The sequence below is a fragment of the Lactuca sativa genome, chromosome 2 (genome assembly GCF_002870075.4).
Source record: "Lactuca sativa cultivar Salinas chromosome 2, Lsat_Salinas_v11, whole genome shotgun sequence".
Lineage (NCBI taxonomy): Eukaryota > Viridiplantae > Streptophyta > Magnoliopsida > Asterales > Asteraceae > Lactuca > Lactuca sativa.
The window spans coordinates 191,770,479-191,784,304 of record NC_056624.2 but is presented as its reverse complement, the minus strand read 5'-3'; positions in this window follow the sequence as shown (position 1 = coordinate 191,784,304).

Sequence of the window (13,826 nt, the reverse complement as noted above, 5' to 3'; positions counted from 1 at the left end):
TTTATGTGCTAAATGTTATATGTTGCCATATATGATATTATTTGTTCGGATCTATGGTCTGTTGCCGACCGGAGTGATAAGGATGATTTGAATATCTATCGTGAATGAGGATCTAATTTCACCTTATTCGGTGTATAGATCAAAAATGGTGAGAACAAGAAGTGGAGTTGGAAATGCTGATGAAAACAGGAATCAACCACCAGTGATTGAGCAAATACCTGTCGTAGCAGCAGCACCTGAGCCGATAACAATGGCTGGTGTACAAATGATGATTCAAACGATGTTGGATCGTCAAATGGAGGAGACTAGGTGGTTGCTTCAATAGAATCGTGAAGAACTGTCAATTCATGTGGAAGAGCCCGAATTAAATGAAGGGCACTCTGAAGGTGGAAACTTTAGTGGGTCTCTTGGTCAAGCCAACCCACCGATACTTAGGCAAAACAATCAGGATGGAAGAAATGATGGAATGGGATGCAAGTACAAGGACTTTCTGACTTGCAAACCATCGACCTTCACTGGAAAGGAGGATCCGATCGGAGTTATGGATTAGATCTCGAAGATGGAATTGGCCTTTATGACTTGTGGCTGCAGAGGCAAGTTGTAGACCACGTACGCAGTGCGTCAGTTTCGAGGTGGAGCCGTTCGATGGTGGAACACTCTAGGGAAGACTTTAATCCCTAATGAGCTACTGCAGTTGTCATGGGCGGAGTTCTTGGTGCAGTTCAAGCGCAAGTTCTGCTCGGCTCAAAATCTGTTGGAGTTGGAGAATAAGTTTCTGACATTGACGAAAGGCAGCATGTCAGTCGATTAGTACACTAATAACTTTACAGACAAGATGGAGTTTGCTTTGTGCATCGTTCCAGATGAGCTGACAAAGGTTGACCGGTACTCGAAGGGACTCTCATGGGAGTACGCAGTGCCAGTTCATCGAGCACCTACTCTAGAGGCAGCTATTTGGGCTGCCAAGTGTGTTGAGGACATGATAAAGGGAAGATCCGCCAGCAAGGTTGAAGTTGGAGAGAAGAGAAAGTTTGAAGGAACTTCAGGTTCCAATAAGAAAAGCAAATTTTCGAAGTCTGATTCGAAAAAGTTTGGAGGAAAAGGAGGCGATGTGAAATGGTGTGAGAAGTGCAAGAAAAAGCACTTTGGGAAATGTAGTGAGGATGTAACCTGCTACAAGTGTGGAAATATTGGGCATTTTGCCAATGAGTGTCCATCCAACAAAAGGATGTGTTTTGGTTGTAATGAATAGGGACACATTTTGAAAGACTGTCCGAAGAAAAGGAGGCAGCTAAGCCCAACATTCCACCAAAGCCGAAGGCGAGAGCCTTCCAGATGACCCTTGAGGCTGCGAAAGATGAAGTTGATGTCGCTTCAGGTACCTTTCTCGTAAACGAATTACCTGCTCAAATTTTGTTTGATTCTGGAGCCAACTACTCCTTTATTTCGCATGAGTTTGGTAAAAAACTAGCTTTGCCTGTTGATAGACTAGATAATGCTTTATTAGTCGAAGTTGCTAGTGGCAAGTTTGTACCTATTAGCCATCGTATGAAAAACATCTTAATCGACCTTAATGGGAATAAGTTTCACGAGGAATTATTGCCTATCGAACTTAATGGTTTCGACGTCGTTCTGGGAATGGATTGGCTTAGCGCCAATGACGTCGAGATATTGTGCAGAAAGAAGATAGTTAAAGTAAACCCGCCAGGGAAAGAGTCATTTATGGTGTACGGGGACAAACGCAGAGTAAATTCTGGAATCATTTCTCTAATGAAAGCCAGAAAGTGTTTGACCAAGGGATGTACATCGTATTTAGCATTTGTGATCGATGCTAAGAAGGAAAAGAAGGTGATGCAGAGTATTCTAGTGGTGTGTGATTATCCGGAAGTATTTCCCGAAGATCTTCCTGGATTACCACCTGACAGACAAGTGGAGTTCAGAATAGACTTGCTACCACCAACCACGCCAATAGCAAAAGCGCCTTACCGATTAGCACCGACAGAGATGAAGGAGCTGATGATGCAACTTCAGGAGTTATTGGACAAAGGTTTCATTAGACCTAGTTCATCACCCTGGGGAGCTCCGGTGTTATTCGTAAAGAAGAAAGATGGAAGTATGAGAATGTGCATCGATTATAGAGAGCTGAACAAGGCAACAATAAAGAATAGATATCCGTTGCCGAGGATTGATGACATGTTCGATCAACTTCAAGTTTCAAGTTATTTTTCAAAGATCGAACTAAGGTCAGGATATCATCAGCTAAAAGTAAGAGAACAAGATATCGAGAAGACTGCATTCAGAACTAGATATGGACACTACGAGTTCTTGGTTATGTCGTTTGGACTAACCAATGCTCCAGCAACGTTCATGGATTTGATGAATAGGGTTTGTAATCTGTTTCTAGATAAATCTGTGATAGTATTCATAGACGACATTCTGATTTACTCGAAAAGCCAAGAGGAGCATGGCAGACACTTGCGAGAAGTGTTAGAAGTCTTGAAAAAGGAGAAGCTGTATGCAAAGTTGTCCAAATGTGATTTTTGGATTCGAGAAGTCCAATTCTTGGGTCACGTGGTCAACCAAGAAGGGATAATGGTCGATCCAGCAAAGATTGAGGCTGTAATGAAGTGGGAACAACCAAAAAGTCCCGCGGAGATCCGAAGCTTTTTAGGATTAGCCGGATATTACCGAAGGTTTATCCAAGGCTTTTCTTCGATCGCTAGTCCATTAACAGCTTTGACCCACAAAGGAGCTACTTATGCTTGGAATGATAAGCATAAAGAAGCATTCGAGAAGCTAAAGAAGAAGCTATGCGAGGCACCGATTTTATCTCTACCCGATGGAGTTGAAGACTTTGTTGTTTATAGCGATGCGTCTGGAGTTGGATTGGGTTGTGTTTTGACCCAAAGAGATAAGATGATCGCGTATGCATCTCGACAGTTGAAGGAGCATGAAAAGAACTACCCTACTCACGATTTGGAGTTGGCAGCCATAGTTTTGGCTCTGAAAATATGGAGGCATTACCTCTATGGCACGAAGTGCAAACTTTTCACTGATCATAAGAGTCTCCAATATCTCTTTAATCAGAAAGAGTTAAATATGAGGCAACGACGCTGGCTAGAGTTACTTAAGGACTACGATTGTGAGATACTTTACCACCCCGGTAAAGCTAATGTTGTTGCTGATGCTCTTGGTCAGAAAGTCAATGTTGAGAGGAAAAGGCCAAGAGCGTTGAGAATAGAAGTTGTCTCAACAATTGTGGAGAGTATAAAGAAAGCTCAAGAAGAAGCTTTAGAGAAGAATGACCGAAAAGAGGAACGTTTGGGTAAAACGTTAGTGTTCGGTACAAACGGTCATGGACTGAAGGTATTCCAAGATCGTATTTGGGTACCTAAGTCTGGAGGAATAAGAGATCTTCTGATGGAAGAAGCTCACAAGACCATGTACTCAATTCATCCTGGTAGCACTAAAATGTATAGGGACCTGAAACCCTACTACTGGTGGCCAACGATGAAGCTTGATGTTGCAAAGTATGCGGCTGAGTGTGTGACTTGTGCGAGAGTCAAGACACAACATCAGAAACCATATGGGAGTTTAGAACCTTTACCTGTGCCTATGGGTAAACGGGAAGACATTGTGATGGATTTTGTCACTAAACTACCCAGAACAAAAAGTGGTCAAGACATGATTTGGGTGGTCGTTAATCGATTCACTAAGAGTGCACATTTCATAGCAGCCAATGAGAAATCGTCTATGGAAAAGCTTGCGAATTCTTACGTGAAGGAAATTGTGAGGCTTCACGGTGTTCTGTAACGCCTGTGTTTCCGGGCTTGCCACTTTTAGCAATGTAATAGTCTAGGTTAACCTTTGTAACCCGTTTTGAAATAATAAGATTGTATTATTTGAGTATTATGTGTTTTGTGCTTATAGAACGCCCAAATCTGACTTCGTATGAGGAAGTTATGATTTATCGAAGTTTTGGCTTAGCGGTATGCAGCCTGTTTTACTCGATTTGAGATCGAGCGGTTTTTAGCCGAAGCAATCTAAACGAGGATCGAAGGTCTCGTTGTTGGTATCGAAGCGATAAAAAGTTAGGCGAGAACGGACGTCAAACGAAGAAGTTATGAATTTATAACGAAGTTTTTCTGTCGCGGCCTATTAAAAATAAATAATAAAAATAAAATCAAAATTAGCCGACGAAGTCTAAACGAAAGTTGTAGAGCGTAGTCTCACCTTCGCGTGGATATAAAGAACGTCGAAAACGGAGTTCGTATGAAGAAGATATGAATTTCCGAAGTTTATTAAATAATTTATATTTAAATTTAAATCTTTAAATCCGGCATTATCCGAAGGGGAGTCAGCAATCCGATCTGAAGTACCCCCCGCGTACTCCGAAGGTGTCGACACTCGCAACAAGTGGCTTCGGATGCGTAAGCAGTGACGTTTTTCGGACCAGTACGCCCCGCGTACTCCGAGGCTCCAGCCTCCTATAAATAGGATGCGAGGGCAGCCGACCCAATTGCCAATTTTCTCTCTTCTCTCTCCGGTTTTGCATCGTTTTGCGTGCCAGAAATATCCCGAAGCCCCGGTATTATTCCCGAGCCCCGAGGCAAGTCCCGAGATCCCGAAGATCCCGAGAAGTGCGGTTCCCGAGCCGAAGCTCTGCCCGCGAGAAGTTCGATTTTTGAAGAGATCTTCCAGATCTGCTGAGGATTACTACTTCTACAAGCCGTAGTGTTGTTCGATCATCTTCTGATCAAGTGAGTGTGTAGTTACCTTCTTCTAACACATAAATATTAAGTATTTTCTATAAAATACGTGCTATGTGTATAATATAAAGTTGTTTATATGTGTGAGTGTATACTACCTTTCATAAACACGATATTAATACAAGTATGGTTCGAGTGTATTACGTATATTGTTGTTTATATGTGTGAATGTGTATTCACTTTCTTCTAACTCATGGATATGATTTATTCTCTATGAGATACGTGTTATGTGTGTGTGTGTCTCATCTGTTATGTGAAATATGTGTTGATTAAAGCATGCTATACATGTTTTTAAACTATGTATATAAATGTATATTTTTATCTACTAATATGTGGGGTAGAACATGGGTAGATAGTTGGTGTGTAATAAACAGATGAGAGGCCTCGTTGTTGTTTGATCTAGTCATCTAGCGGAGTTTAGATGACGACCATGGACTTTTCTAGATAGTCTTGTGGAAACATTAGCAGGTTCGCCACCTGTAGGTGTTAATGAACTTGGGTGTTCATTCGCTGTACTCCATCCCTCTCATGGTTGCCTTATTTGACTTATATTGTTGAGGTACCCCCGAAGCATGTGTTGTCGCCCCGATGAAATATTCTTAGACTAGGTCCCTTATGTTAGTTGTCTGAGGGACATTAAAGTGAGAATAACGGGAATGGGTAATTGGGTTATTGTTGGTTGGTGAAAATTAAATATGATTATTTATAATGGGTTGAAAACCCTATATGCTCACCAGGCTCCCAAGCCTGACCCACTCAGTTTTATTTGTATTACAGGAAGTGGCGCAAGGGCATGAGATGGATGAACCATCAGTTGTTTTGATTACAAGTCTGTATATGTATATATTTGTTGAATGACTTGTAATGTTATCGTTTATGCTTATTGGTCTGTATCGGAACATGACACCCCGAGTTTTGATTATAATGAAAATACATTTCTTTTATGAAATGCTTTGGTAAACATTATTTTATCATATTTTGTTTTTGGGAACAAATTCCGCAACTCTTTCAAATCAAAAGGATTTACTCTGAAAATATTTTAAAAGCATAAATGAAAATCGGTCTTTCCTGGCCGAGATTTTGGGGATGTCACATGTTCCGTTAACGATTGTATCGGATCGTGATAGCCGTTTTACCTCAAGGTTTTGGAAAAGTCTACAAGAGGAAATGGGTACCAAGTTGTGTTTAAGTACAGTTTACCATCCGCAGACTGATGGTCAGAATGAAAGAACAATACAAACACTTGAAGATATGCTGAGAGCATGTACCTTGGAATTCCTAGGTAACTGGGATGAACATTTACCTTTGGTAGAATTTTCCTACAATAATAGTTTCCACTCGAGCATAAAGATGGCACCTTATCAAGCTTTGTACAGACAGAAGTGTCGTACGCCGTCATGTTGGCTTAAGGCTGGGGAAAAGCAGTTTATGGGTCCCGAGATGGTCCATCAAACCGCTGAAAAGTTGAAAATAATTAGAGAAAGAATGTTAGCAGCTCAGGATCGTCAAAAGAGCTATGCTGACAAGAAGCGAAGGTCGATGACTTTTGAAGTTGGAGATTCGATTTTGCTTAAAGTCTCACCGTGGAAGGGACTTATAAGATTTGGTAAAAGGGGAAAGTTGAATCCAAGGTTTATTGGACCGTTTAAAGTTCTTCAGAGAATTGGGAACCAAGCTTACAAGCTCGAATTACCCGAAGAACTGAATGGAATTCACAACACTTTTCATGTGTATTATTTGAGGAAGTTCATGGGAGAAGTTCCCGATATAATCCCAATTTATGAATTGAGAATTGATGAAAACAAGAGGTTAATTGAAGAACCAGAGGCAATTGTTGACCGAAAAACTAAGAAACTTCGACGCAAGATGGTCGAATGAGTGCTTGTCCGTTGGAAACATTCGAATGGGCCAAATCTCACTTGAGAAACGGAGAGTGACATGTTGAGTCGCTATCCGCATTTGTTTGTTGATTTGTGATTCCGGGGACGGAATCATCCTAAGGGGGAGAGAATTGTAACGCTCGCATTTCCAGGCTAGGCATTATCATTGATGTAATAGTCTAGGTTAACCCTTGTAACTCTTTTTGGAGTATTAATGATGAAATATTTGAGTATTATATGAATTATGTGTTTATTTTCTTAATTATTATAATTTAATGAATTAAGAATAAAATAAGCATCAAAATTAAAGTATGAGATAAGGCCGATATCTTTGCATAAAGATGTAGTGGTCGAAACAAGGATTCCGAAGATATAAAGAATGCTGAAATCCAAGTTATAACGAAGAAGTTATGACCTGTCGAAGTTTTGCGACAGAACCGGCAACGCTGAATGACGTAAAAAGTAAAATTTACGTTAGAGAGATATTTAGCCTTAGTGATCTAAACGAAAGTCGTAGAGTTCGTTAAACCAAGAGCGTGCATAAAAAGAACGCCCAAATCTGACTTCGTATGAGGAAGTTATGATTTTTCGAAGTTTCGACTTAGGAGTATGCTGCCCGAATACTCGATTTGAGATCGAGCGGTTTTTAGCCGAAACAATCTAAACGAGAATTGAAGATATCGTTAATTGTAGTGAAACGATGAAAAGATAGGCGAAAACGGACGTCGGGTGAAGAAGTTATGATTTTATAACGGAGTTTTCCTGTCCCGGCCTACTAAAAATAAATAATAAAAATAAAGTCGAAATTAGCCGAGGAAGTCTAAACGAAAGTTGTAGAGCGTAGTCTCACCTATGCTTGAATATAAAGAACGTCGAAAACGGAGTTCGTACGAGGAAGATATGAATTTTTGAAGTTTATTAAATATTTTCGATATTTAATTTAAATATAAATTATCCGATATTATCCAAGGGGGGAGTCAGCGAGCTGATCCTCATTACGCCCAACGTAATTTCAGATTACGCCCAGCGTAAATCGAAGTTCCAACCCCTATACAAGGATGTCGAGGGCTGCCGATTCTTTTGCTCATTTCTTCCCTTTCTCTCGCGTTTTTGTATCGTTTTTCGTGCAATAATTATCCCGAAGCCCGGGTATCATTCCAGAGCCCCGAAGCAAGTCCCGAGGCCTCAAAGATCCCGAGAAGTGCAATTCCCGAGCCGAAGCTCTGCCCGCGAGGAGTCCGGATTTTGTGAAGATCTTCCCGATCTACCGAAGAATACTACTTCTACAAGCTGTAGTGCTGTCCGATCATCTTCTGATCAAGTGAGTGTGTGGTTACTTTCTTCTAACGCATAATTATGAAGTATTTGATATAAAATACGTGTTATGTGTATACTTTGTTATTATACGTGTGAATGTATATTAACTTTCTTCTATCTTATGGATCTGATTTATTCTCTATGAAATACGTGTTATGTGTATGTGTCTCATCTGTTGTTTGGAATATGTATTGAATGAGAATGTTATACAGGTTTTAAACTATGTATAAAAATATATATTTTTATCTACTAATATGTTGGGTAGAACATGGGTAGATAGTTGTGTGATAAACAGATGAGAGGCCTCGATGTTGTTTTTATTTAGTCATCTAGCGGAGTTTAGATGACGACCACAGACTTTTCTAGACAGTAATGTGGAACGCTAGCAGGTTCGCCACCTGTAGGTGTTAATTAACTCGGGTGTTCATTCGCTGTACTCCATCCCCCTCATGGTTGCCTTATTTGACATATATTGTCGGGAAACCCCCGAAGCATGTGTTGTCGCCCGATGAAATATTCTTAGATTAAGTCCCTTGAGAAAAGTGTTTAGGGACGTAAAGTGAGAATAACGGGAATGTGTAATTAGGTTATTGTTGGTTGGTAGAATTAAATATAATTATTTATTGTGGGTTGAAAACCCTATATGCTCACCAGGCTCCTAAGCCTGACCCACTCAGTTTATTTGTATTACAGGAAGTGGCGCAAGGGCATAAGTTGGATAAATCATCAAGTTGTTTTGTTTACAAATCTGTATATGTATATATTTGTTGAATGACTTGTAATGTTACCGTTTATACTTTATGGTCTGTATCGGAACATGACATCCCGAGTTTTGATTATATAATGAAAATACATTTCTTTATGAAATGCTTTGGTAAATATTATTTTATCATACTTTGTTTTTGGGAACAAATTCCGCAACTCTTTCAAATCAAAAGGATTTACTCTGAAATTATTTTAAAAGCATAAATGAAAATCGGTATTTTCTGGCCGATATTTTGAGGATGTCACAATAATGGACACTGTTTATTTATTATGAGCACCTTTTAGGCATTAAATTTTACTATTTGCAAAAATTTATTTAGTCATAGATATCATATAAACTGATGAATCAGTAACATATAGTCTTTTTATTGAAACATATTAAGGATTGAGTTTCAATCTCATATATACTAGCACCAATTTTGTTTGCATGGGAAGCCCTATGGACTGGAATTCAACCCACTATTATAAAAAATATTCTTATAATGACAAAAGACTTACGACTCACAACAATTTTATGATAGAGAAAAATATATGTCCTAAAAAGTGTGGTGTTTTAATTTCTAAATTTGAGAAAGGACAATACAACGCTTCAATTCGTGTTTATATCTGTCGTCTAAAATCGCCGTGTTATATTTCACCCCTAACCCCATTCATTAGAGACCGTCTTGAAAAAAATTATAAACCTATTTATATCTTGCACTCCTCCATGAAGCAACTCCACAATAATTAATCATCTTATTCTTCAATTAAGAAATTGAAAAAAAGTATAAACCGGTTTATTCCTTGCACTCCTCCATGAAGCAACTCCACAATAATGGATCATCTTATTCTTCAATTAACCAAAATTTCACTGAAACGTCATATTTAATTAAAGCATCCTCTTTTTCTACTCAATCAGTTTTAAGTTAGTCATGAGTTAGATCAACTTGTACCAATACTTTTAGACTCGGACCTACTTTGCTTAAGTTTTATTAAATTTTAAGGTTTTTTGGCTGAGTAGACGGAACTCGTCTTTGTAGAGGGTCGAGTCTGAATAACTTGCTGAGTATTTTGGTTGTGTTTTTAAGTTTAGAAATTTTCTATAATATTTTGAAAACCGAACCGGTCATTGGTTGTCTTACTGTTATGAGTATCACCGGTTGTCTTATTGTTATGGATGTTCAATAGGGACGGACCCAAGATTTCGTAATAGGTGTTGCCGCTGGCACATAGATGTTGCCGGTGGCACGTTTTTCCTTTTACGTAGTGGCACAAATATAGAAAAAGCGAAAAAGTCGAAATTTTTTACACTGTATCCGAAATAAGCAGGGGTTGCCGGTGCCACTATGGGCACCATAGTGGAACCGTCCCTAATGTTCAACCAGTTCAAAAAAAAATTGAAGAACGTCGTTATTACATCATAACTAAATATAAAATTATATTAAAAAAAATTCAAAATATCCAAAGAAAACTTTATATCTAAAATACAAATGAAAATATAAAACTTTAGTAAAAAGCGTGTGATTCAATTATATGTTTTTAGTTCACAGCAGAGGGGAACACAAAAAAAATGGTTTGTAAAATAGTCGTGAAACAACTATTCATTTGTGTGTTTAATTAATTAAAGAAAAAATTGATTAAATAAATTAATATAATTTTGGAGAAAAAACGAAAACACACTTATAGGATCACTTATGGTATTTGGTGGCAATATGTGATCCCACATAGAGAGTCGAGACCAAAATGAAACATGCGGTGGGGCTTCCATTATAAATATGCTTTTCCACTTATTAAGATTCCCAAGTAAAAGCCATGGTTCAGGCCTTTTAAAGTGGTTTGAGTCATTTTTTTAATTTTTAATTACTTGTTTGGAACACGTCTTTCTACTCTAAGTTTATTATTTGTTAAATTGGATTTTATTTGTTGAAATGATTTTGTTCAATCGGTTTTTCTTATGAACCGACTGGTTTTTGGGCATATAATAACGGGTAACATGGTTGTTCCTTGTTCAGTATTAGATTGATGGTCACAAGAACTGATAGGATACTAAATAGGGTTTTAGAAACACATTATAGTTAAATGACACATTATCAATGACTCATACTCACTCTTTAGAAAATTGTATTAGGGGCATATCGACATAATGAGAATCTTATATTGCAGACCGAATGAGATAGTATCATTGACTCATATTCAGTCTTCAAAAGATAGTATCAAAGACTGATTTGACATAAAATCAATAGCTTTTTATATATATATATATATATATATATATATATATATATATATATATATATATATATAAAAGAATGAATGTTATACCACCTAAGACTAAGTTGCTGTCGTTGATACTTAGATGTATTAAGGACAAGTTTTCAATCCTAGATGCATAAAAAAACCACTATCTAGGACTAGCTTTCGGGGACTAGCTAGGGACTGCTCATCTGAGACCAATTACCGATCATCCGAGACTGATTTTGTCAGTCTTTGATACTCTATAGCTTATGAGGAGCCTTTTTAGATGTTTTGAAGTGTGTGGAGTCATAAAAATGTGATATTGATCCTTTTCTTTCATCCATGCATGAGTAGTGGGGCCTACAGAGGCGGAGTGAATAGGGGGGTTGTCGGATGCTTGGCTACCCCCAATCACTTTTAAAATTGTAGAAATATTGTCGATAAAAAGAGTTACTGATCACTAAACTTTGGCCCACGTTGAATAGTTAATAACACTTAGCCCCTTCCAATTATTTTAAAAAACAATTATCATATATTAAAAAACATTTTGTTAATGAAGTTGGTATGAGAATTGTCTAAACTTAAGGCCCAGTTTCACTTTAATTCTTGTATCACCCAATTTATTTTATTTTTAATTGACTATTTTGATTAATATCCCATTTATATCAATCCGTAGTAGCTATATTATCCCCATTTGTTATAGCTATATTACCACCAATTATTTATAACCAGTGTGGGTTAATCGACGATTATTAAGAGTCTAAGCGTAGCTATTTTTATTCGTCGAATTGGTTAGCTTTCAGTTAACAGATTGTTTTCGTCTACACTGAAACGATTTCAATTCTTTAATTAAAAAGGTAAATTTTATTTCTTATTGCATATGCTATTTAATAATACTTGTAATAATAATTTAATTATAATTTGATAATTTGGTTTATTATAATTATAGGGTAAATTACAAGCAAGAAAAGAACCATCAATTCTTTTTTCAAACAAATAGAGGATACATGTGAGCCTCAATTGCATCCGGTTAGTGATAATACTAAATAGGATATTCATAATGCACACCCACAACCTCATAGGAATAGTAACATGGAAGAGTACAATAATATTGAACCAGAATAAAATGATATTCCAGATGTAGGAGGGGTAAAATTAGATTTTTTGATTCGTAATCCAGGAAAACGACATTCAATCTTAAGATATCCAACCATCCAAGTAACCAACATGATAAGATTAGACGATTATGTACTAAACTTAGACCATAGCAACTTCAAAAATTAAAGTATCCATTAGTGGCCCTATGGATCTATGCGCAACCCCCGCTATTCTTAAATCCTGGCTCCGCCCCTGGGGGCCTAGATTCTTGTGTTATGTTAGGTCTTTTAAATTTGGATACTTTCTACTCATGCAAAGTCATAAATATGGAAACTTTATGATTTAAGAGGTTATTTGGGATTAGATCTCAAACTTAGATGTAAGGAATTAAAGAAATTAGCACTTAATAAGGAAAGTAGGGGTTGATCGAGTACGCAGGGAGTACCTTGTGGTACGCAACGCGTACTGAGTTAGAGCCCCGTATTCCGGAGGGGAATTCACTATACCATGCTTAGTGATGGAGTATGCAGGGCGTACTTAGCCTGATGTGGATTTTTTATTTTTGACTTTTGACTTTTTGACCTTTGACTATTGACTGTTGACTTTGACCAAATTTGAGCTGAGGTTATTTTGGGAAATTTAAATAGTAGTTTGAGATTGGCTCCCTGTTAGTTGTATATGTGATCTATAGAGGCAATATTTGGAGCAGTGATCTGTTCAACTATCTTTCAGACAGTGAGGTGAGTTTTTTCATTATACTTGTAGGTCGAAGGCACCAATGCTGACCCACTGGGTTATTTATCCTGGTATATAGGATGTTGTTCTGCTGTAGTGATCTGGTACATCTGCATGATTATTTATTTACAGGTATACGTTTTATCTGTTGCTATGTGTGAAAGCCAACAAGTCGGGGCATTCCAATCTAATGACTAATTGGTCTGAGGCATTCCGGTCTAATGACTGATTGGGTCATGGTATTCCAGTCTGATGATTGATTGGACCCGTTGCATGTTGACGTTCCAATCCGATGATCGATTGAGATGAGGCATGTTTTATTTGTCTTAATGCATGTGGTATTTTGGGGGAACTCATTAAACTTTGACTTATATTTTGATTTTATGGTTTCATGTACTTCAGAGGACAGGGGGAAGGCGAAAGCTTGATCATACACATCATCCCAAAGTTTTATATGATTTACGATTTTAGGATACTATGATATATGATTGTGGCTTTTGGATACTATGATAAATAGATACTTGTTATTAAATAATAAATGCAATAAAAAGGACAACTAATTTTGCCCGGTTCATGATAAAGCATATTATATTATATATATATTTTTTATTTGGTGTTAAAAATGTATTTGTGGATGAATAAAATTCGACCAAGTCTTAAAAAATATTGGTTTTTAACAAATGTCATTACTTAAATTTATCACTATACTCACAAAAATCAGGAGTCAAAACTATTCATAATTAATTTATGTGGTAGTATTTTCTCAAATATGTCTATTAATTTACTTGTTATTTGTATTACACAAATTAGTTTATCTTTTGTGTTGCCTTAATTGGTTTTTGTGCTAAAACAATGGGCTACTCAATTTTGTTGCGCATATTTGATTTAAAAAGAAAAATAGACCTAAAAAAACTAGGGTTTTTAGTTAATTTTTTTAATCGGTTTTTTATTAATTTTTTTTTGTTTTATTTCAATTTTACAAGAAAAAAATGGCCAGTATTTCGGAATTTTTTAATGATAAAGTATAATTTTTAATCTTATATTGATC